A 26,223-nucleotide genomic window follows, 5' to 3' on the forward strand; every position below is an offset into this window, starting at 1 on the left:
TAAATTTGTATTATTTTTAATAACCATTGATTGAAAATAATTATTTTCCTTGTTGTACTACAGTTAAGCTAAAAGGAAAGTATTAGTCACTTTTGTAAAGACCATTAATGATTTTATTTATCTCTTTCTAATCAGTGACTTTGCTTCCGGGTAAGTCTATATAATCTCATCAGCTTATTTTAATGGGCCTCCCTTCTCACGGGGAGGGGATTTGGAACTTAGCCATATGATCTATCTCGCCCTAAGCTAAAGCTCTTGAGTTATTATTAGCTATCTATACACACATTTATCTTCTATTTCCCCTTCAATGTTCTATTTTTGTGGTAACTAATGTTAATTTCTGAAGTCCAATCTACAACCAAATTTTATTTAAATTGATCTAACTTAGACCTAACAAACAGAACAGAACTGTGATCAGCAAAAATGGTTTATCTAACTAATTATTGTAACAATTAACGGCCTGATTTAAGTTTATAATTAAGATTTAAACCTCAATTTTCTTTAATGTAAATTGGACCTAGTATTGGACTTGAAAAAAATTATAATTAAATATTACTCCACGTTTATAAATAAGGGCGTGAAAGTTTCGTAATAATTATTTTGATCATCAGCAGCGGATTCATCGATTTTAGCACCTGAGACAAGAACTAAGAGTTCATTCCATATGGATAACATATGAGATTGTGTAATGTGATTTTTACATGACATTCTACGTGTAGCCTTGAGGTGGCGCGTCTTATAAGCCGTCAAAAGAAAAATATGATGCGGGATTGAATTGAGCTCGCGTACAATTTTCCTCGTCTACAATGATTCTCATAAATGTAGACTTGATATTGTAGCTCTTATTGCATATGACATTGGGGCTATATTTCGTCAATTTTAATAATCCGCGTGTTCGAGCACATAACTGAATACGCTGGCGGAAAGCCAACTGTCTAACACATTCACTCTCGTTTCGCCAATTCCGAGCAGTTTTTGTAAATTACTGTTACCTAATTCATCTTCCTATCAGCGGAAAGCTTTGAATATTTGATTGAAATAAAGCCAGTGCGAATGTAGATGGTATTCGATTTCAAGTTTTAAGTAAAATGACCTAAAATGAATGATTTAGATTAGTTTTGCCATGTAAATATGCGATTGGATTTAGGTACAACATAATACAAAAACATGTAGGTTTTTTTTTTTTGGATAATCGTAAGATAAAGAGATATAGATAGAGAGATATTATTTCACTATGACATAGAGATTTGTGGTAGAAGTATGTTTACATAACTAAAGCAACTTAGATAAGATGGCTTTTTGGTTTTTTTTTTTGAGGAAAGATTGATATTGAATTAAAAAAAAAAATCTGATTGAAATCTTCACTCAGTTTCCGATAATACCCAAATAGTATAGGTACAAGAATTGCTCGTTCTAATATAATTTTCTTTGTACTCGTATTAGAATATTTGATTATTAAATAGGAGCAGGCGCTATTTTGCCGCCAGAACTAGTGTTTACTATATTCTGTGGCGAAAGATCATTATGAATAACTGATTATTTGCTATTCTCTGCGACATAATCATGATAGAATCTGTTAATCTATCTGCTATCTATGTTGCTACTCGTCAAACTTGCATTTATCACTTTAATTGCAAAGGTATCACACTAATATTATAAAGGCGAAAGTTTCTGTGTGTATATGTTTGTCTCCTTTACGCCGCAGTATTACACCGATTTGGCTGAAATTTTAAATGGAAATAGATTTTACTTTTACTCTGGATTACCATAGGTTACTTTTTATCCCAGAAAATTCCATGGTTCTCGTGGAAATTGTGAGAGTCGGAATTTCATGCATATGGATATAGTTTGTTCGTCCTCTAGTTGATAATTATGATCAATTATCATCTTCATTTATGGTATCTAAAGTCTGTATTTTTCTATAATAGATAGTAGGTAGTAAGTAGATAACTAACCTTCACTTTTTGGTATAAGGTGACCGTTTACTCGACCTTCAAATAAAAAAGGCAAAGCGTCCAGTGATTCAAACCAATTTCAACCGCACCAAATAAGGTGGTTTTTGTCATGAAAATCGAAATTCATTGATTTGATGATATCATTTATTTATTCTTGTTCTTTTGAACTAATTTTTCTATTTTCATCATCATTAACAACACATATTCGGCTCACTGTTGAGCACGAGTCTCATCTCATAATAAGAGGGTTTAGGCCTTCGTCGAGAACGTTGGCCAAATGCGGATTGACCAGACTTCACACACTTAGAGAGTTAAGAAAATATAGACCATATATTGTTTAAACAACATATACATTTCCTATTTTGTATATTTACAGCTCTAAAGCACTACCTATATAACAGTGGCGTGCACTTTATAGATGCATAAACCCTGAGGATTCATTACATACCTGTTGGAAGAAGAATTACTCTATTTGTATAATTTGTACCTGCAGTGCATACCCTTGTTTAAAACCTTGTGCACGCCACTGCTATATAAATAGACATTCTGTGACAGATAAAAATAGAATTGGGTGGCTCTTTCAGAAATATCGTTTTGCACGGCCAACAAAACAATCTTTTGTCAACATAATCTAGAGACGACGTTGTCTTTTGTTTGTCTCCATTTTCCTTTTCGTTTAATTTTGTTTGATCCTATTATTCCCTGGATAATTCGATGTTTACTTAATATTTGTGCGGTGTTAAGGCCCCTAATTCCGCAGATCAACTTCAGTTGACTGTTAAATCTTTGTTTGCGGAATTATCATTCGGAAACATCTATAATGCGGACCTTTTCCTCAAGACAAAGACCTCGGCTCAAGGGACGCGTACAAATGGGAAGGAAAGAAAGAATTAAAACAAAAACCGACGAACACTTCCTTTTAATACAGAGATGTTTATTTAATTAGTTCCTATAATTCCGCTTAATAAATCAGTCTTACAAACTATATTTCATAATTTAATAATGAAGGTTGTTTTAGTCTATTACGAAACATAACATAAAATAACATAACAAACCATACAATAATGTAGTCGCAATTATAAATATTGGCTGAAAGTTTTCAAGTAATTGGTAAATTAACAAAGGACATTTAATATTAATGATTGCAGAGTCGCGTGGGAGTTCACCCCGATTCGCTAAAAAGTGGAAAAAATTATGAATAAAAATATCAAGAGCCTAACAAGTGGAGCTGAATTTAATAATATAAATGGTTATTTAAATATTCAGTATGAGATAGACTGATGATCTTTCTGTCGTAGTTGACTTGGATTACTGCAGAGTCCTGGGTTTGATTAGTATTTAGGGACAATTCGCTTATGGCCTGTAGCCAAGTTGCACGTCGATTCTCTTTCTATCATCGCAAACGCTTCGAAAACTAGAAAAATGTATGGGAAATGTCATTTACCAAGTCACGTGATCACGATCTGATCTGACATCGGGCAAAAAGCCGCCAAGTGATTAAGCGTTCTGATAAGATGCCGTTTAGAAGCGAAGAAGTTTTATTATATGGAAAATAAAACTATGTACTCCTTCCAAGATAGCCCCCAATACAAAATTAGACTTTAAGGTCACATCGTCAAATAAACTTAAATAGAAAAAAGATACGTAGATTGTTAAATAAATCAATCCTTTGATTGACTCAAAATTTATGTAAGTAATATACGTACGTACCAATTTATCTAAGATTGTTTGATCTTATAAATCCTACTAATATTATAAACGCGACAGTTTGTATGGATGTTTGGATGTTTGTTACTCTTTAACGCCGCTACTACTGAAGCGATTTGGCTGAAATTTGGAATAGAATTAGATTTTACTCTGGATTAACAAATAGGCTACTTTTTATCCCGAAAAAATCCATGGTTTCCCGATACTTGCGAAAATTGATGATTTTGATGATATGAATGTTTGTTACTCTTTCACGCCTCGACTACTGAACCAAATTAGCTGAAATTTGGTATTGAGATATATTATAGCCTGGATTAACACATGGGCTACTTTTTATCCCGGAAAAGTCCATGGTTCCCGAGGGATATGTGAAAAACTGAATTCCACGCGGACGAAGTCGCGGGCATCCGCTAGTTATATAATAAAATAGCTTTGATTTCAAATTTTTCATATACTTATTGAGAGATTAATATTTACTATCCTAAGCTTATTACGTATTACTTGTCACCTATATCTAACAATACTTAATGGTAATTATTATTTAGGTAGTAAACTTATGTCTAAGATTTCATTATTTCCTTCTTTTTATTAAAATTATAAAACTGGACCGAACGAAATAAATATCTACATTCTTATGTAACACAGTCTTTTTTTATAACCGAAGTAAATCAAAAACATACATACAGTCGAACATAATTATTATAAACTCCTCCTTTTTTCATAGAATAAAAAAGTCTGTTATAGATCTTTTACATTCAATTCATAAATCAATTCGATTTTTTTTTTGACAAATTATTAATTATTTGGCAATGATTTTTTGTTTTATGTACTGATGTAACTTTTCTCTTTTATAGAATAATTATTTCACAATGCAATAAATTGGTTCTGGATAAGCTATTTTCGTTCATTATTATGTGATTATCTTATAAGTTAGTTATGACTTATCCTAGGCAATATTAATCCAAATAAAACTAAAGACGTTGCGGTCATAGTTTCTCTTGTAATGTTCGTCTGAGTTCTTCAGTAGCTTTTGCCAGGTCCTTGTTATCGTGATGGTGTCTCCCTTTGCCGCTGAGATCGCTGCAGTCCTCGAGGTAGTCCTTTGGAGGCTCTGTGGGATATTTTCGTTCGAATTTTGGTCTAGGGATGCGCACCCTTTTCACATCGTCCAACCAGCTTTCCATTTTCCGTTAATTTGAAATTAAAATCGGCTTGTAGAACCTGAAAAGAAAGAAATTTATTTATTATTATATGAATTTAAAAAACACGATAAGTTGTAAACTTTCAATACATGACTACTCAGACTAATTACATACGGACTAGTCACACCCATATTCACGAATAATATTGTCTGTCATTTTCTGAAGAAAACGAGCTTACATTTGGCATATATCTTATATAAAACTAGAAGTTTTGCCCGTTTTTTACACCATTCAACTACATGAAAAGGCATTTTTACAGAGCTATTTAACCGACGAACACGATTACAACTATGAAACATCGATACTATAGAGACAGTTTTTATAATCGCATTAGATCGTTGATCATATACTTTGACAGAAATGTAACGTGTACGAGGCAGTTCCTTATCTAATTAGTCTAAGCTCGACTAAGTAACATTTGATAACTTGGGATACACGTTCCATCTTAGTATACGTCATCGTATGACATACGAGTGGAAGATCATGGTCAAGTAGCTTCCAAAAATATTCTCCGTATCCAATTATCTCGAGTCACAGCCTCTATAAATACGTTTTTCAAACTAACCAGAGGTTTTAAGTTGGCACAATTATGTATGTCATTCATATTCCAAATTGCAAAACCGATTGAGCAGTGTATCGTATCTTATTACTCAGCAATACAACATGCTTAATTTGTGCATTAGCAATTTGTTAAGCAAGCCATGAGTACCAAGATGGTCAGTGAAAAGTTGCGAAATTTTGATTACTCGGCATAAATAAAAGTCCGTTCCGTAATGCGAGGCGCCGCGCCGGCGCAACTAACGTAGGTTGTATTGAACATGTTGTGGCTAGACCTTCTTTTTAATCAAAGACAAGTTATCCCTTGACTACGATGTCAAGGGATAACTGAATTATCAGTTGAGTAACGATGCAGTTGCAAGCAAGTTGGAAGCGGTATAACTTGGAAAAGGTACAGGTATATTCTACCCATACCTTTCTACGCAGGTACATACTAGTACCTTAATGCTAAAGCTCTGTTTACATCTACATACATTTAGAGAGACTAGAACTCAGCAGCGAGTCGAATATGGGTTTATAACGAACGAAACATACGGCAGGGAGATTGAACCGTGGTGGCTAAATATTTTCTACGGAATATCATGAAAAATCATCTTTCACAACGTCAGATACTTAAGTTTTGTGGAAACCACTTGCTAGAGACTCTAGCGACCTTAAAGTTTAACAGTGTTTTGAACATTAACTTAGACTAGACTAAGAAATTTTATACTTTCTTTGAGAGTTGATTTTTAATATTATCATCTAATATAGTTGCTTCTCTGCCTTTAAATTTAGTAGTTGATTCTTATATAGGTTTAATTCAATGATTATGGCTAAATATAATAATATTCATTATAATTAAATTTTTTAGAGCTGGTGGTGGAGAATATAATAGTTTGGACCCTTGAAAACTTCCAACATTCATACTCCGTAGTTTTGTACCGTACTTACGAGTACGTATGGTAGGAGCATGGACTGACGCACTTTCAGCTTTCATATAATGACGAAGGTCTGACTACTGCAGGCTCTCAATCTATTGCCACTACCGGCTGCAGCCAATCAGTTGATTCGGTTACAACAATGCAACATGGGCGAATGTCGACTCCATTGTTTTGGAGATCTTGTCGCTATATTTGGGTTAAATAAAACGCTTAACTATTACAATGGTAATTTATCGTCTTTCACAACTCCGAGGATACCAGACGGACAAATTACGTTGAAATCAAGGAGGTTGCATGATAAATATACTACAGAGTTAATTACTAGTAATTATATAAGCTATAGATAATTTAAAATAGGCCAAGTGCGTGTCGCGCCACGCGGTTTTTAGGGTTCCACAAATCGACTGATTAATGTTATTTTGCAAATCTTTATGGCATTTCATTTAATCATTAGAATACTATTAATACTAGTTGACGCCCCGCGGTTTCGCCCGCGTAGTTTCCGTTTCCGTGACAGCACGGGAATAAAATATAGCCTATGATACCCCGAAATAACGTGGCTTTGTAGTGGTAGAAGAATTTTCAAAATCAGTTCAGTAGATCCAGAGTTTACTCTACAATACCACAAACTTAACCTTTTTATAATATTAGTACGGATAAATATCGTATAATATATCGTATATATATATCGTATATTTTTAAGATTTATATGCATAAATCTTGAAAAACAAATTAGCACGCAGTAGTTATCGCGCGATAATGATCTGTCTGTGATTCCAGTGTTATGTGTGAGCAGTAACAGATGAATAGTGTCTGATTTATCAGCGTTCAGCCATCTGAAGCTAAAACAAAGATGTTTAATGCACGATTGACTTTCTCCGGCGAAAGTGTGGCTAAATGTGCCGCCATTATTCCATTTGACGCTTTCGAAAATCGCAATTTGAGGATTTTGGCACCGATATTAGGTAGGCATTTGCGCAGTACGGTACGCTACCTTTTACCAGTGCGAATTTATCGAATATCATTTATATCGTATATCATTTAGCATATTATTATACCAGCGTATTGCCAGCGGACGCCCGCGACTTCGTCCGCCCTTAGACCTCTTTAATCCGGCACTATCGCAAAATCCGTTCTTAGCGGACGTCTATTACCAACCTCAACTATGTACGTCAATCGGTTATCGATATTTTGTCATGAAATGATCCTTCTGCTTTTATTTTTTTATATAGATTTTCAAAGCAAATTTTTAGCCCGGTAATAATATTTTAGCCCGTTAATATTGGTGGCGCTACACCTCGTGCCTTGTAGATTAGTGTCATCCTAAACCGACCAACACTTAGGAGTATACCTACTTGTAGTGTTTGTCTATATATACACCGGAAGTGGAAGAATGCGGGCAGTCCATATATAATGTATCATCTATGGGGCAGTCTGTCATTGTCGTTGGTGGAGATCGGACGTCCGGTGCTGGCCATAATAGTGTAGTGATGAAGCTGTGACTTACTGCTATTACAGTAACGATAAGGGATCTTACAGTTACTAATCTATCTATTCTATCTATATATATAAAAATGAATTGCTGTTCGTTAGTCTCGCTAAAACTCGAGAACGGCTGAACGAATTTATCTTATCTTGGTCTTCAAATGTTCGTGGAGGTATAGGGAAGGTTTAAAAGGTGAGAAAAATTAGAATAATTGCCGGGAAAACCATAAAAACAACCCTTTTCTATTTACCATACAAACGTTTAAGAGTCAAGGGGTAGGGTATGGTAGGGGTAGAGTAGTGTAGAGTAGGGATAGAGAAGAAGTGCACATAAGTCAAAGCGAAGCTTGACCGGGTCCACTAGTACAAAATATAATACAAAACACTACACTACTTAAAAATAAATTAAGTACTAAGTAAATAGTTCATATTCGATAATTAATATTTGTCAGTGATCCTTACAAAGTCAAACATTACTCGTCAAACCGCATTGAAACAGCGTGGTGGGTCTACAGTCTAAATACCAACAAATTGCAGTCCCCACATAAAACTCTAACAAACTCTTAACAGGCTTAATAAGATTTTCACTAGAAGTAATAGAGCAACTTTAAAATTTGCATGTTCGCAAGTTTTACGATTTTGTGCAGCGAACAATAAAATATTAATAAAACTGCTAACAGTAGGTAGTTGTAAGAATTGAAATGAATGTTTATTATTGTACTTCTTACAATGGCCCACGCTCATTGTTTAATTTCCGGACTTTTAAACAGTGGTCGTGATTGAACGTGATGTGAATCATTTATCCATACTTATTTATTGTGAATGAAAGTAAATCTGACAGTCAATTTTGATGCAGTTTGTACTTACATATAGATAATTTGGAATTGAAACTTGTAAAAGAACAAAATTCGTAAAAGTAATTTGATGCGGGTGAAAGGGACGAAAGTTAGGTAGTCACAGTAAAGGGATAATATTATGTCTGAGGCTTTCGCTTAACTGCTGGATGAAGAGTCGGATACAGAAGGCAGTAATTCTTGAGACAGCGCGTATTGTGAGGAGGTTCCTCACTATGGAGCCCTGACCACATAATACATGGCACTCAAACGTCCCGAAGCGGGAGTGTTGAATTTTTTTTATAATTTTTTAATAGTGTTTTGTTTTGTATTATATTTTATTAACATTGTTAAAATTTAAAATAAGACTAATAAATAAATGAGGATCAATGATTATGTCTGTGGTATATTATTGAAACATGTTTGACGGCCGCGTGGCGCAGTGGGTAGTGACCCTGCTTTCTGCATCCACGGCCGTGGGTTCGATTCCCACAACTGGAAAATATTTGTGTGATGAGCATGGGTGTTTTCCAGTGTCTGTATGTATTTATACATTATATAAGTATTTATATGTAGTATATGATTGTATATTAATATTATAATATCAACTATCTTAGCACCCATAACACAAGCTACTCTGTATGCTTACTTTGGGGCTAGATAGTGATGTGTATTGTTTAAGTATATTTATTTATTTATTTATTATTTATGTTTGTATTAGGTCCATACCTACAATGATACTACAAAACGGTATAATTCAATGCATAATTGAAGGTCTAAGCCCTCAATCGCACGTGAGTTTTTTAACGGATGTTAAAAAAGCGTTCAACTAAAGCAAATACATTCCCAAATATATGTTCACACGACAGCGTTTTTATAAAACGACGCTTTTTTTCGAGCTGTGTTGCATTTTCAATTTTGGGTGTTGGAGCCTCATTTAACTACTACTTATATTTTAACGTTTTTTAACGTCCGTTAAAAAAAACTCTCGTGCGAATGAGGGCTAATAGGGTAGTCGTCATCAACCCATATTCGGCTCACTGCTGAGCTCGAGTCTCCTCAAAATGATTGAATGATGATGAAGGATTGGCAAACTTCACACACGCAGAGAATTAAGATAATTCTCTGGTATGCAGGTTTCCTCACGATGTTTTCCTTCACCGATTGAGACACGTGATATTTAATTTCTTAAAATGCACACAACTGAAAAGTTGGAGGTGCATGCCCTGGACCGGATTCGAACCCACACCCTCCGGAATCGGAGGCAGAGGTCATATCCACTGGGCTATCACGGCTAATATAATAGGGTAGTATTGAGTGCAAAATGAATGAACTTAAACAGACGTATTTTAGGTAGGTATGGGCCGCTATTTATAATCAGTAGATAATGATCATCATTAAAAAAATTTTAATAACCCGGTCACGAAGCGAAGATTCATAACGAACAAATTACGTGTATATGTAAAAATAATAATATTTACAATTCTTTGCACTACTTGTTTGTTAAAAGATGCATAAACCGTTTTATCTTTAGGTACGGTTCGCTAAGTGATACAATAAAATTTTATGTATCAAGTTGCATACAGGATGCCAGGTTGAATTTATTCTGGTTAGGAGATAATGTCGTAATCGCGAGAAAGCGGGCTGTTTGTGGGAGAGTGCACGATACGTACTGGTTTAGTTGTTCGTTGACGCTAGGGTCACCATGCTGATGCTATAGCGCAGTGATTCCCTAGGTGAGGTCTATATCGACCCCTAGGGGTCTATGACAACCTGCAAGGGGTCAACGTTAGTGAAAAAAAAATTGGGGGTCCACGAAATTAAAATGGGGAGGAGTTCTAAGAGTAACCCTTACAAAATTGACGCCAAATGTTGATAATTTATTATTAAAGCATCAGGTTCATCCTTCTCACTAAAAATATTGACTTATTGCTTATGTTATTTTATTTATAGTTTATTTAATGTTACCTATATTTTACATAACAGATGCAAAATTTGATTTTTATTGATGAGTAGTTTTAATTTAAATTCAATTAATAAATGTATAAATTAACATATGTTAAGTTTCTAACACAACACTGAAAAACGCCCCATACAAAATGGCACGAACTAATGACGTCGTAGGTAATGTAATGATCATTTGTATGTGCGCTCAAACAAAACTACTAATATCTTTGTTATTTGTGCATTTATGTTTATAGTTCATGTATTAAAAAAATTCACATTTAATGTAAGGAAGCTAAAACTGTATGAATTTTCATCAAATTATGATAAAAGATTTTTAATAGATTTTGAAATTTTATAATCTCATTTATTTTGCAAATTTCCAGACAATCTTTGGTTTTTATGTATAAATTAGTTAACATTGACCTTATTCAAACCTACTCATCATCCCCATTCGAGAAGTATGGGAATTTTGGTCATATTAAAAAAGTAAATACTATTGTAATAAAAATGTGTTTTCTGCCTGTTAAGGTTCGTATTACCAGTATTATATAGAGGTAAAGTTCGTGGTGTTCTAGTGGGTAATCTCTGCATTTACTAATCCGTTTTTGAAAAGCCACGTTATTTGTGAGTATCATAGGCTATATTTTATTCTCATATTCTTACGGGAACGAGAACTATGTGGGTGAAACCTCGGGGCGTCAGTTACTCTATGATGCATTTGCTTATAATGAGGGGCAATAGGTGTATGACTTTACAGTATTTATTCTTTTGTACAACACCCTGACTTCTTCCGCCAGGACATGAACTTCAACCACAGTCGCAGAGACCTTACTTAGTCATAAAACCCCATCGACAGCTTATAAATGTACCATAATATATTATTAACAAAATTTTTAGTTATTCGTAGATGTTAAGTAATCTGAATTAAATATACAATAACACATAATTATATGGTTGTTGGAAAACAAGCCAGTGTCTGCATAAATTATTATTATAACGCTGACACTGTTATACTGATTTATAAATTACTAGGTTGACATATTCAATGAGGACATAATCCTTATGTAAGTTGATCAATGTAATATTGAATACGTAATGTAATAAATAATAACGTAGATACTTTGTATCTAGCTAGTTTTAGCGTATGTTTATTCAAAGACACATTTTAAAAATTCAAACTACTGATTTATTTTAACTACTACACACGCATACTAACTTTTTATTATGCCACATAACATTACGTTGTTCGTAAACGGAAGGTGTCCTATGTATTTTTTATAATCACTGAAAACGTATGTGTAAAATTTCGCAAAGATTGTTTCGTATTTACGGCATGAAAAACATAAAGAAAGCAGTAACCTATTTCAACTTTTATAATATTAGTATGCTCTATTATAATAACTGCTGTAACCAAATATTAACTTAGTAAAATTTTAACTTAATTATTACGTAATAAGGACCTTATATGTACCAGATCCAGGAGGGTCCTTCAAAAGCAATGAAAAGTTGCGACCCTACCAATAGCGGTTCGTGCGTGACTCAGGGTCACAAAGAACCTTATTCTTGTATCGAATACAGCCCAGCTGGCCGCTGACGATGTTTCATCGTGTTAATGTACTTAATTACACTCATCTCTCATAATGGACGATGACTTTATAATGACTCTCATCTGATCACTTTAATTAATGCAAACAAACAATAATTACCTTCTATCACTGATAGGATCGTGACTTGAAAACGGAACAGTGATAATGAAGGCCATGATTTACGAGTACTTGTACTAGTACTTTTGTTTTAGTAGCGATTAAAAAGTTTATCGATGGTAGTTTGTTTTTATTTTTAGCAGACGCACCCCGTATTTTCATCCGCGTACTTCCCGTTCCCGTGGGAATACGGGGATAAAATTTAGCCTATACACTCACAAACAACGTAGCTTCCTATTGACAAACTAATTTTCAAAATCCAAATATAGTATAATTATAGTAGATCCAAAGATCATCCCCCCCTGTTGCGCTTGCGGATTTTTTAAGACCCTTATGCACGCTATTGACGATCAATTATTCTCACGTTTCTGCAGCACCCACGACTATAACTGATCGTGTATTGGTCACTGCGTGCATGACGGCTCGACTTATGAAAAGTCTTCGCTGCCGTTTGCGCTACAGAAACGTGAGAATATTTGACCGTCAATGCCTTACTTTAGAGCCAATTTAAAAATATGGCGAATAATCGTTTTTAAAAGATTTGTCTCCAATGATTATTATTATCAGCAACTACTCCCACCTACAAATTGTTACTATAGCTCAGATATTTATGGAGCGATCAGCGATAATGATAAATAAGGAACACGCATACTTTTATGATCAATGTGAGTTTATAGTAATCTCTGGATCTACTGAACCGATTTTGAAAATTCTTTTACCAGTAGAAAGCTATATCATCACCAATATATGCTATATTTAATCCCGTATTACCACGAGGATAAAATGTAGCGTACATAGGGAACCACGCGAGTGAAACCGCGAGACATATATCTGCTAGTGCATCATGTGTTGCGAAATTGACATGCGTCAATGGCACGCGTGATTTAAAACTGCTTTGTTTTGCATTTTCTCATTGTTTATTATGTTATTGTGTAAAGTAAGAATGGGAGCACATTGTTGACATTACATTGAAATTTTTAATAAATCTTAATTAAATTGCACGCCTAAATAGGTATACCTATTATGCATATATTACAAGACAAGCGTGTGGACTTAAAGTATATGTCGTCATTTAAATATTCACAATGAAATATTTGCATATAATTGTCTGTAAATATTGCACGAAAACCTACTATATATGCTTATATGTATATATTTCAATTTATTATTTAAATAAAGCTATAGAATATTAACTATATAACTCTAACTTCCAATAAATTTATTTTTCGAGTGTCTCATCTTGAGTTAGTTAATAGTTCGACAAATTAATAAAAATATAAGGCAACTTTAGTACATTAACATGGAAATGAAAAGCCATTACACAAATTAACATCTAACATAAATACATTCTAATGTGTTTCACACGATCCAACTATCACGATCGGGAAGCTGAGTGACGATTAAAGCCTTTGTTATATCACATCTTACATATTTGTAGCTACAAGAAATATGGATGTTGAAACTTTTTAAATAATAAGGTACACATGCATAAAACTTGCTATTGAGTATGCTCTATACGAGCAGGCTTATCATAGGTTTACAGTTGGTAACAATGAGCATGCTATTTTTTAAGTATGCTCCTGAATAAGCATGCTCAAAGCATTCTAATTTGTATTTATCGCTCTCTGTCTATAGTATCGTGTTAGATAGAGAGAGATAAAGGTGAAGAGAATACAGAATAGCAATGCTGATCGACTAGCATACTCAAGGTTTTCTATTAGTAAGGGGTTCGCTGTCACTTGGAAATTGTAACAAGGTTTCTGGAGCCGAAAGTTTGAAAAACGCTGTTCTATATAACTAATTAGTTACGATTATATTTATGATTTACGATTATATTAATTATTTATGGGGATAGACTACTTAATTATATTGACTAGGATAAGCGGGATAAGTTTGGCCGGCGGATTCACTAACTGTGGCGTATGTCTATCTAATATACGTACTCGTAATTAACATCAAATCAATAACAACCGTAGTTTACGTATTGCGTAAATACCATTGTTAACCAAATCACAATGTCAACTCGGCAAAGTCATTTAACTACTCTATTATATCCACGGAGGGTTGTCAGAAGGCACCGGATGAAATTTTTTACCTATAATCTCAATTATGATCAGTTACCATTAAACAAACAGTGAATAAGAATTACTAACATATACGTTTGTGTATGTTAGTAATTCTTAAGTCACGTGATTTCATATTCGTTAGTTATTTAAGACTAGCTAACGCTGCGCAGTTTTGTCCGCGTGGTTCCCGTTGCCGTAGGAATACAGGGATAATATATAGCCTGCCTATAGCCTTCCTCGATAAATGGGCTATCTAACACCGAAAGAATTTTTCAAATCAGACCAGTTGTTCCTGAGTAGCGCGTTCAATCAAACAAACACACAAACAAACAAACAAACAAACAAACTCTTCAGCTTTATAATATTTGTATAGATTTATTATCGTGTACGTCAAAACAGACGTACGGTAATAAATGAAGGTAAAAAACTCACTAACTTACGTTAGTGAATGTGACACATACTCTACGTTTTAAGTCAGTCAGTATAACGTCAACAAATAGGATAAAAAATCTGTAATTCGAGATGAGCATGCAACGGAAGCTGCTAGCGTGTTGATAGTCCATATTTCCTATGACAGTTGCTAATTAAATATGCTAACATTAGAAAGCAAATCCATTTTGTTTGCACCTGTTGTTTGCCATATACCTACCTCTTTTATGTTTCCGATTCGCAGTTGTTATACTCGTAATATGAATGTTGTTTCAGCAGCTGTTTGTATAAGTAATAAGTATGCTATTCGAGCAAGATTATTGCATGATTTGAAAAATATACTATTTTTAACTTGAAAAAAATTACATTTTATTCAATTCTTATCTATACTTTATATATCTTTAATATATAAAGCTGAAGAGTTTTTTTGTTTGATTGAACACGCTAATCTCAGGAACTACTGGTCCGATTTGAAAAATTCTTTCAGTGTTAGATAGCTCATTTATCGAGGAAGGAAATATATGTAACTACTTACTAGCGGACGCCCGCGTGGAATTTAGTTTTCCATCCCCTCGGGAACCATGTATTTTTCGGGATGAAAGTAGCCTATGTGTTAATGAAGAGTAAAATCTATTTTCATTCCAAATTTCAGAAAAATTGTTTTAGTAGATGCGACGTTAAAGAGTAACAAACATTCATACAAACTTTCGCGTTTATAATATCAGTAGGATATCCGTTCTATCTCTGCGATTTCCTCGAAAAATTAGTCATGCAGACTCAAAACCGTTAGCGCTATTTTTACATAACACGATTTATATCAGTATGAAGCTGTGACTTGCGAATTTCGCCCTCGGGTATTAGTATAACGTAATCTCGCTTAGAATACTTTCAGGAAATAATTAGTTACGAACATATTCGAGTCTAAAAATATTCTAATGACTACGTAATAGCCTTATTGAGAAATAGTAGAACAGAGTGACCGAATCTTATTTCAAGGAGCATTGATAATATGAGGGACATGAGCCTTAACACATATACCTCAGGCACAAATCAGGCACAAGGTATTTGTAGGTTTTGCCACAAACCCTAACTGTTGCTATGTTTGTAACAGAGCAATAAGGTAGGCGAACTGCCTTTCCTTAAACAATCACTTAATCGTCGTTGTTATCAACCCATATTCGGCTCACTGCTGAGCTCGAGTCTCCTCTCAGAATGAAAGGGGTTAGGCCAATAGTCTACCTCACTGGCCCAATGTGGATTGGCAGACTTCACACACGCAGAGAATTAAGGAAATTCTCTGGTATGCAGGTTTCCTCACGATGTTTTCCTTCACCGTTTGAGAAACGTGATATTTAATATCTTAAAACGCACACAACTGAAAAGTTGGAGGTGCATGCCCCGGACCGGATTCGAACTCACACCCTCCGGACACGGAGGCAGAGGTCATACCCACTGGGCTATCACGGCTCATCACTTAATATTACGAAATATTTTTTTAAGATCAAATAAGCTGACTTCAGCTTTCCAATAAGCTATCACCAAGCATATTTTGTTCAAACAAATTGTTTCCCAGACAACCAAACTAACGACAAGTTTGGTCGATTTACTATTATATAGTTGCTGATTGGTACAAGTTCATGTTATGTGTTCAATTTTCGGTGACTACCGAAAAACAAAAAAACATAAAGTAACTAAAAGCCGGGATAAATAAATTAATGATAATTTACAATGAATCGCGAGTCGCGAAGCTGAAATGGGCAGGCCAAGTTCGAAGAGCCGATGGATGTTGGGGTCCCAAGGTGCTGGAATGGCGACCCGCACCGGAAAGCGCAGTGTTGCTCGACCTCCCACTAGGTGGACCGAGAATATCAAGCGGATTGCAGGGAGCCGCTGGATGCTGGCGGCTCGAGACCGTTATGCTTGGAGGTCCATGCAAGAGGCCTATGTCCAGCAATGGACGTCTATCGGCTGATAAGGTAAGGTAAGGTTACAATGAATTAATGATTAGGTAACGATATTTCTAAAATAAAAGGTTAGTACGCATACAAAACTGTACGAGGTTGTCAACTTTTTTCATGAACCAATACAAACTTTTGTATTGTGTGTAGGTAATAAAATCGTTCCATTCCATTTAGCACTTTTATTAATCTCCTCCCATACAACTTCTGTAACTGAGTACCTACCAGAATTATTGGATCTATAACAATATGTTCTATAGATGTGGAATAGTTCGAGTAGCCCTTTCTAATAGCGTTCGTTGCTTCTACGTGACATTACGAGCTCCTACCAATTAAAGCTCCTTTCAACTTTCGCCCAAGTCCGGCACAGCCTGAGAAACAACTGAGATTACAACAGTCTCGTAGATTTGTTATTTTTAACGAGCATAGTACTCCAAAATGATACATTGTATTGTATTTTCTACTATATAGCTATCCAAGGTGGCAAACCTATTTTTAGATTTTATATTTAATAAAAACTTTTGTTTTAAATATTAAAATCAAACCAGTCAAGTTTGAGTTGGTGGAGTAGCAAAAAGTTTTTAAAATTCTTTTCTGATTGTTCGTTCTGTCACTTTGGAACTACGTAAAGGATCTTCAAGCGGTTTACACAGATATAATAATAGAAGTTTAGAGCCATTTGTGCAAAAAACCGGAAAAATCCAATAATAATGCAGACGGAATCGTACTCTTAGTTTTGTAGCATTGATATTTCGTGAGGAAACCTGAATACCGGAGAATTTTCTTAATTCTCTGCGTGTGTGAAGTCTGCCAATCCGCATTGGGCCAGCGTGGTGGACTATTGGTCTAACCCCTCTCATTCTGAGAGAAGAATCGAGCTCAGCAGTGAGCTGAATATGGGTTAATGATAGTAACATATTGATAATAATCGATTACTTTTTAGGGTTACGAACGTACGTAGGACAAAAACGGAACCCTTATAATATCACTCGCGCACATTTTAATGTCTGTCTGTTTACTCCAAATGTACTGGACCAATCCAGTTGAAATTTGGTACACATATCAATTCATGTTTGTTTTATATTTTTAACTAACCTAACCGAAATTGCCAAAAACTGGTAAAGCTGTATGCCAAAATTGGCTCTACTCGTTGCTAAACCAGACCAATAATAGACAAGCTACGCTATCGCGAGGCCGCGCGATCCTTTATACTCGTATCAGCTTATCATAACATTATAGATAGTCGTCGATGTTGCCGTAACTCCCTCGATACGGGCATAATGGCATGTAAGCCCGCGGCTTACCCGCGGGGATATTACATATTTTAGTTTTTTTTGACGGCCTCCGTGGCGCAGTAGTATGCGCGGTGGATTTACAAAACGGAGGTCTGATGAGATTGAGATTTTCTTAATTGGTCCTGGCCTGGCTGGTGGGAGGCTTCGGCCGTGGCTAGTTACCACCCTACCGGCAAAGACGTACCGCCAAGCGATTTAGCGTTCCGATACGATGCCGTGTAGAAACCGAAAGGGGTGTGGTTTTTCATCCTCCTCCTAACAAGTTAGTCCGCTTCCATCCAAGACTACATCATCATTTACCATCAGGTGAGATTGTAGTCAAGGGCTAACTTGTAAACAATAAAAAAAAAAAAAAAAACACATTACACGACATAAAAATTTAAAGACCTCTGTAGCACAGTTGGGATTATCCTGGAGAGATTCCGAGTTCGATTTTCTTTTTTTGATATTGTAATATTAACAGAACAAGCAGTTTGCCCACCAGTAGTGCTATGTTGTTTTGTATAACTCGCAAGTTCGATTCGAATCGAAGAGAATCGAATACACCTCTATCTTTCTCATTCTATAGTATTGTGATACAGAGAGAGAGAGATGAATTCGAATTTCGAATTTGAACTTGAGTTAGTGTTTTGTTTTATATTTTTCTAACCTAAATTGCTAACTGGTAAAGCTGCATGCCGAAATTGATTCTACTCGTTGCTAAACCAGACCAATAATATGAAAACCAAGCTCCCGTGAGGCCGCGTGATCCTTTGTACTCGTTGTACTATGTTATATTAAGCCGATAGTCGTCGATTTTGCCGTAACTCGATACGGGCATAATGGCTGGTGGATGGCTTCGGCCGTGGCTAGTTACCACCCTACCGACAAAGACGTACCGCCAAGCGATTTAGCGTTCCGGTACGATGCCGTCTAGAAACCGAAAGAGGTGTGGATTTTCGTCCTCCTCCTAACAAGTTAGCCCGATTCCATCTTAAACTGCATCATCACTTACCATCAGGTGAGATTATAGTCAAGGGCTAACTTGTAAAGAATAAAAAAAAAAAAAAAAAAAATGGCATGTAAGCCCGCGGCTTACCCGCGGTAATATTACACTACACGACATAAAAATTTAAAGACCTCTGTGTCACAGTTGGGAATATCCTGGAGCGACTTCATCCGCGTGGAAATCAATGTAAACTTTCAACCCCTAATTCACAACTTTAGGGGTTGAGTTTTAAAAATTTTTGAATCACATTATTTTTCGTAGTTTTTTATGGTTTATGAACAAATTTTTAAAACTGTAACTCTAAAAATTAAGGACTTTCATGGAGGTATAGGTGTAATATGTAGAATATACCTGTGAGGATAATGAATAAAGAATCACTTGAAGTTAGAAGAAAAACCATTAACAGAGAATTACTTCGCAGTATAATATGCTAAAGGCACTTTGTATACACCTCCTAAACTTGAATAAATTTTCCAATTAAAAATAATTACGTGCCTAAATAATAAAAATCATACTTACATATAGCCAAAACAACATTCATTTTGGAAGCTTAAAGTTTCGGTTTTGGCTTTCAAAGCACACTTGAAATTGTGATTCATTACAGTTTAATAAGGTTTGGTCATGCATGGTATTTGTTTATTTGAGAAATAAATCATTTGCCGTGTTAGGCAAAAGCCTTTTTACGGAAAAAGGAGTATTTTAATGAAGTTAAAGCTGGATTTAACAACCATGGAAGGGTTAACGGGTCTTACCTTCTAAGTTCTCTTGTGTACCTAATAAATAATGGGTAGGTAGGTTAGGCAGGTATTTTCACTAACAAGCTATTGCTCGCGACATAATCCGAAAATAAATTAGTTCTTTTTAACCGACTTAAAAAGGAGGTTTTTTTTATTGTGTATTCGTCCCTTTCAAAAGTAATTTTAACGAATTTTTATTTTATATGTTTGTATCTCCGTGAGTTTTAGAATTGGGTTTTCGTTATTTTAATGATTTTTTTCCGGGAATATTATAGTATTACAATTAATTTATAAATCGCCTAAATTAGTTAAACTAAATACAGATTAACAACATTCATTTTGAAAGCAACAAGTTTTGCTTTTAGCCATCAAAGCACACTTGAAATGTTGCACTGAGCTTTTGCTAATAGATATCATATTTATTTATTTACTTGCGAAATAAATCCTTCAAGAAATGCTTTATTGAGATTTTACTGTTCTGTCTCTTTTTAATTTTTTAATCGGCTTTAAAAAAGGAAGTGGTTCTCAATTCGACGCGTATGTTTTTTTTTATGTTTTTTACCGCAGAGCTTTGTCATTTTTTAACCAATTTTGAAATAGTACATTATGATATAAGTGCGGTAAGTTGAAAATTACAGCCGAGACGATATTGCAGCTCGAGCCAAAGGCGAGAGCTATAGTAAGGAAGCAGAGGCTGTAATTATCAAAGCGCACGTATGTCATACGACGTTTTATAACACATTTGCGTGGAAGCACACTTTTAACACACTTTCTGAAAATTAATTTGCATCTTTGCCATAAGATGACATTTTGATACGCTTGTCACTTTTGCACAGATAACGAAGTGCGCACACCAGCGTTTGTTTTTTTAGACAAATGCACCAAAAACAGCCAGTATTACTAATAAAGTAAATTAATATTTTTGTGTTTCTGATACAGATAAATGATTGACATTCATTGTCAAAATTATTAAAATGAAAGAATTAAATGTTGTTTTTACTATATTTTATCTCACAAAGTTAATTTTATTCATAAAATGTTGAGCACTTTTCTGTAATAAAAACTCTTTGACAATATTTAAAAAAGTATCGTTTGTTTTTAGACGAATGATAAATGTTACTTACATTACGGCACATTTGCGTAATTAGACACATTACGATATTGAAATTGGTGAAATAAGCGATACTTTACGAGCAAATGAACTACAAAATCAAATACATGAATACTTTTTAGATATTTTTCAACCGACTTCTAATTATAACAATGGGCCGCTACACTATTGTTATCCAGAGTTTTTAAAGCATACCGTACCTTAATAAATGTGAAACAAAGAACAATACAATAAAATGAAAATAAATTATAAAACAACGAAAAACAAAACAACAGAATAACCAATAAACTCAACAGAAATAATTCAAAAGGTGCTTAATGAAAGGATTCCAACGCAATATTTCACGAGACATAAAGCAATAAGATAACTGTGAACGATAATAATAGAATCGTCAATATCTTTTAGTGTCAAGCACTATAAATTATTGCAGATTGGTCAGTGCAGCGCGCACTCACGATAGACCTACTAAAAGCTCGATAGTCGTTCCCAGGGCCTCTACTCTTCCGGGGTCACCGCGCTCTTGCGAACCACCATAAACTAACGCTGCGATTAAAATAATCGAAAACCGTTTAACCATTTGACTCCTAAATCGGACGACCGGTCGCCCATCGTATCCGTTACGTGACATGTAAAAAAATATAAAGTAAACTAAGGGCAATAGGCGAGCACAGTACAGTTTTAGTACTCTTGATATCTAAACTTCACCAGCGTGGTTCCCGTTCCCGTAGGAAAACTGGGATAAAATATAGCCTATAGCCTTCCTCGATAAATGGGCTATCTAACACTGAAAAAATTTTTCAAATCGGACCACTAGTTCCTGACTTAGCGCGTTCAATCAAACGAACTCTTCAGCTTTATAATATTAGTAGTATAGATATATAAAACTCAAAGGTGACTGACTGACTGACTAACTAACTGACTGACTGACTGACATAGTGATCTATCAACGCACAGCCCAAATCACTGAACGAATCGGGCTGAAATTTGGCATACAGGTAGATGTTATGACGTAGGCATCCGATAAGAAAGGATTATGATCAATTCTACCCCCAAGGGGATAAAATAGGGGTTAAAGTTTGTATGAAACTTTGTTAATTTTGAATGAAAATAGACTTTACTCTGGATCAACACAGAGGCTACTTTTCATACCGGAAAAATCCATGGTTCCCGCGGAATTTGTGAAAGTCTGAATTCCACGTGGACGAAGTCGTGGGCGCCCGCTACTAGAACATACAAGTGCGTCCACTGATCCGCATCGTACGGATCGCATTGAACGTATTTTATCTACCGTTAACGTTAAATTTCGTTTGTTGCAATGCGTTTGATACGTACGATGCGTATCTGTGGACGCCTACCATAATACAACCCTGGCATTTAATTTCATTGTCAATTCATAGAGGTTATCGTGTTGAGAAATAAATATAAAATTTAAATAAAGATACAGTTTAATTTAATAAATTTAATAAAAAATTTAATAACAATCGAAAAATCAAAAACATTTCCTTATGGATCACGTATTTCAAAGCTCGAGTAAAATGATTTGTTTCACAATACTTAGGTTTAACTTTGTAATACAAACACTTCAAGGATGTTTCCGCACATTTTTCAGTCTGTAATCTTGTAAATATATTTTTTTTCTTGCACGCTATGTTAAATAATATAAAACGTTTAAACAGTTTTTCTTTCATTTTTCCTTTTTACCTCAGCCAGAAATAACACAGGCGCGACGGCTGTGGAGTTAATTGCATAAATTTTCCGGCGACGGTGCGGCATTAAGCGCCGAGATAAAAACTATATTTTTTGCGAAAAATAAACCATTTTTTTAGGCCCCACTCGTCGATTAGTGCGCAAAGAGCGCTAATACTTTAACGAAATAATCAGAGGGTTACTCGGCGCGGTAATTGCGTCGTTTGCGTGACAATGAGTTCACTTTGCGACCGAATGTCGCGACGCAGTTTGCATTTTAACGCATATTTTATTGAAGCAACTTTTTTGCAGGACACAGGCCTTTTGTAGGGACTTCCAAACATCACGATCCTGAGCCGCCTGCATCCAGCGAATCCCTGCGACTCGCTTGATATCGTCAGCCCACCTGGTGGTGGGTCGACTAACGCGGTTTTTAGTGTGGGGTTACTATTCCAGCACCTTGGGACCCCAACGTCAATCAGCTCTTCGAACTATGTGCCCCCGCCTATTGCCACTTTAGCTACGCGACTCGTTGAGCTATGTCGGTGACTTTGGTTCTTTGATCCGATCACGCAGAGACACTTCGAGCTCGTTCCATCGCTCGCTCTGTGGCTCTAAGCCTTTTTATGAGGCCCATAGTTAGCGACCATGTCTCGAAACCATAGGTTATCACTGGCAACACGCAATGGTTGAAGACTTTTGTTTTTAGGCACTGAGGAATTTTGGACGTAAAGATATAATTTGTTTTTATTAATTTCCGAATTGTTTCACTGATGTCTGGCTGATTTTTGTGCCTTGTTGTCTTACGCGGGAATGCAGTCAGTATTCTTGCCATCATTCTACGTGGGCATGATTTGTTTAGCTATCAGTTAGCTTGAGTTATTTCTCATTAAAAATATATTCTTATAAAGCCTTGAATTCCATTTACAACTAGTTGAACCGAACTTCTTAACTCCCACCTTAAACTACCTTTGTATTAAACCAAGAAAATAAAAAATAAATTCAAGCCCCTTTCGAGTGTGAGCAATTAATTTTTAGATATAAGAGGAAAAATAAAGAAAATTAAAGTATTTTCTTGAATTAACTGCGATAAATCGAAAAATCGAGCTTTAAGTAGTAAATGTGTCTATTAATATAACGATTAGGTACCTATGTATGTTGCATCTGACCTCTTACACTATTATAACAAAACACAAAAAGGAAGGAAAAACGTTTTAAAAAAATCATCAAAATTGATGTGTATTGTCAAGATAAGGAAATGATGAGTTTCCTCGTACAAAGCGAGGTAAAACTGGTTTTATAATCACATATCACCACGACATATCGAAAATATTCATTCCCTGCGATGGAAATATTTTGAATGGGATATTTTCGCTATTCCGTCGCTATTGGTTTACATTATATTTGTCTTTATCAATATCGTATCGATATCGATCTCGATATGTATGCCACTTAGGCCTATACCGATCGAAACACAGCTATGTAACTTGGCAGTAAAAACAGTACGTAAACTATTAGAGCTAAAATGTGTACGATGTTTTCATAACTCTCTAGAGCAAGTTTCGGATTCGTCTCTGTCTATCTCTGTCTAACACTAACTAATAATATGTATAGAATGAGAAAGATAGAGGTGAATACGAAACTTGCTTGTGATTTATACTAAACATCGTTACAGAATAAAAGCCTCAATAGTATTCCTACGGAACGGGAACCACGCGGGTGAAACCGCACGGCATCAGCTAGTTAAAAATATATTTAACAATAAAGAGAATAGCACTATATAACAGACTAAGAAGATACTAGTTTATATGAAGAGATCTATTTGTAACAGGAATAGGTAGCTCATGTTCTTACACATGCCTCCGGCAGTCTCATATTTCCTTATTACAATTTTCCGCGCTTGCGTAATTCCAGCGCTTTTTACACGCTCTCTACTCGAGCTGTCCAATTAAACTTTTGACCCCATAAATATAGAGGGTTAATTGTGTCGTAGGGGATATTGTTCTAAGAGTCATTTTGGCATGAAAAAATGTACCTACCTATTACGTTTCGTATTAAAGAGATAAATCTTCTTTAGACGCGGTACGTAGATAAAAGGTAAATTGTTTGTTTGTCTAAGTTAAATCGGAGTGGGCATAAGTGACTGCGTGATCGAATCAGAATAGCTCAGCGAGTCGCGAAGCTGAAGTGGCAATGGGCAGGCCACATAGTTCGAAGAGCCGATGGGCGTTGGGGTCCCAAGGTGCTGGAATGGCGACACCGCACCGGAAAGCGCAGTGTTGGTCCCCCCACTAGGTGGACCGAAGACATCAAGCGGGTTGCAGGGAGCCGCTGGATGCTGGCGGTTCGAGATCGTTTTGTTTGGAAGTCTATGCAAGAGGCCTATGTCCAGCAGTGGACGTCCATCGGCTGACAATGATAATGATGATGATGAGTGACAAAAATTCGTCAGGTTAAGTTCATGTCCACCAGCAGGCTAATTCACTAACTTTGACGTTTGTTAGTTGACATATACGAAATTGAGATTCTATGTAACAAATGTCAATGGTGCCTACTGACAACCCCTTCGCGGACTTTATACAGTAGGTAGATGACATTTATTACTTGATTTGATGTTTATTTGAATAGGTTGTTAGTAAAAACCGAATTAGAGAATAGGCCAGCAATTGAGCCTTAAAGTTAACTACAGTAAATAATCAGGCACCTATTTATATACCTATAATTCATCATCATTCAGGAAGAAAGGGGCTATTTTTCCTTCAGTTGTATTTAGTTTTTTAAAATGCATACAACTGAAAAGTTGAAGGTGCATACCCCAGACCGGATTCGAATCCACACCCTCCGGAATTGCAGGCAAAGGTCACATCCACTAGGCTATCACGGCTCTTATATAATTAATTATTCTTAAAGCCTATAAAATGTTGTTAGTTTCTCCACTCAATATTTATTACAACTTACAAGAATTTATTGTAATGTTAAAAGCCTAGAGTACCTTCGTTGTTACTTTCACCGTCGAAATTCGATTAAAAGTCCCGTAATAATGGTCGGTCGGTTTACATATCATATTGTGGACTTTGGAGTAAACACACGGACAGCTGGGACGGTGAACGGCCGATGTTTGACTAGCGGGATTGTATGAGTATCGTCGTGTGATAATGGACCTGCAATAGCCACACTTACCTCATTTTGGGAAGGCTAAAAATTTGTCAGCGTATGATATTGGATAAAAACGGGCATTACTTTGCGGAAGGTCATCATGAATAGATAATAATTTATTTATTTTGCTATCATCCGCGAAAGGCTGACGATACCATGCGACAACGTCACCCAGGTCCAACGAAATACTTTCTACGGACGTTTCACCCCGAAACCGGAGCATCGAAGAAATCATAATAATGCAAAGAATATACTACTTAAGCGTATAGTACTTCTACTATAGGCCAAAACGGTAGCCAATTATGGAGTTTAGAATGAGGGGGCTTTGGAAGACAACAGGTTTTAGCCGTCCAAGTATAAAGAGCATATTTTTAATATTTTCAGGGGCAAAATATAAAATATCTTAGCTTCGCGACTACCTATCGAAAGAAATCGTCGATTTTTTTTACACTTTAAAGAGAACTTTAATGGTTTATACCCGGGTTGC

General features: G+C 35.6%; 1 long non-coding RNA gene across 1 annotated transcript in view; it reads right to left on the reverse strand.

Moving 5' to 3' along the window:
* Positions 1-2,859: 2,859 nt before the first annotated feature.
* LOC128199858 (uncharacterized) overlaps positions 2,860-26,223 on the reverse strand; it is a 29,126-nt gene continuing 5,762 nt past the window's right edge. Inside the window, exon 2 of the long non-coding RNA XR_008252375.1 lies at positions 2,860-4,883. This is a non-coding gene — a long non-coding RNA (uncharacterized LOC128199858). The remainder of the gene's footprint in view (positions 4,884-26,223) is intronic.

This window comes from Bicyclus anynana, chromosome 3 (assembly GCF_947172395.1).
Source record: "Bicyclus anynana chromosome 3, ilBicAnyn1.1, whole genome shotgun sequence".
In the NCBI taxonomy this organism is placed as follows: Eukaryota; Metazoa; Arthropoda; class Insecta; order Lepidoptera; family Nymphalidae; genus Bicyclus; species Bicyclus anynana.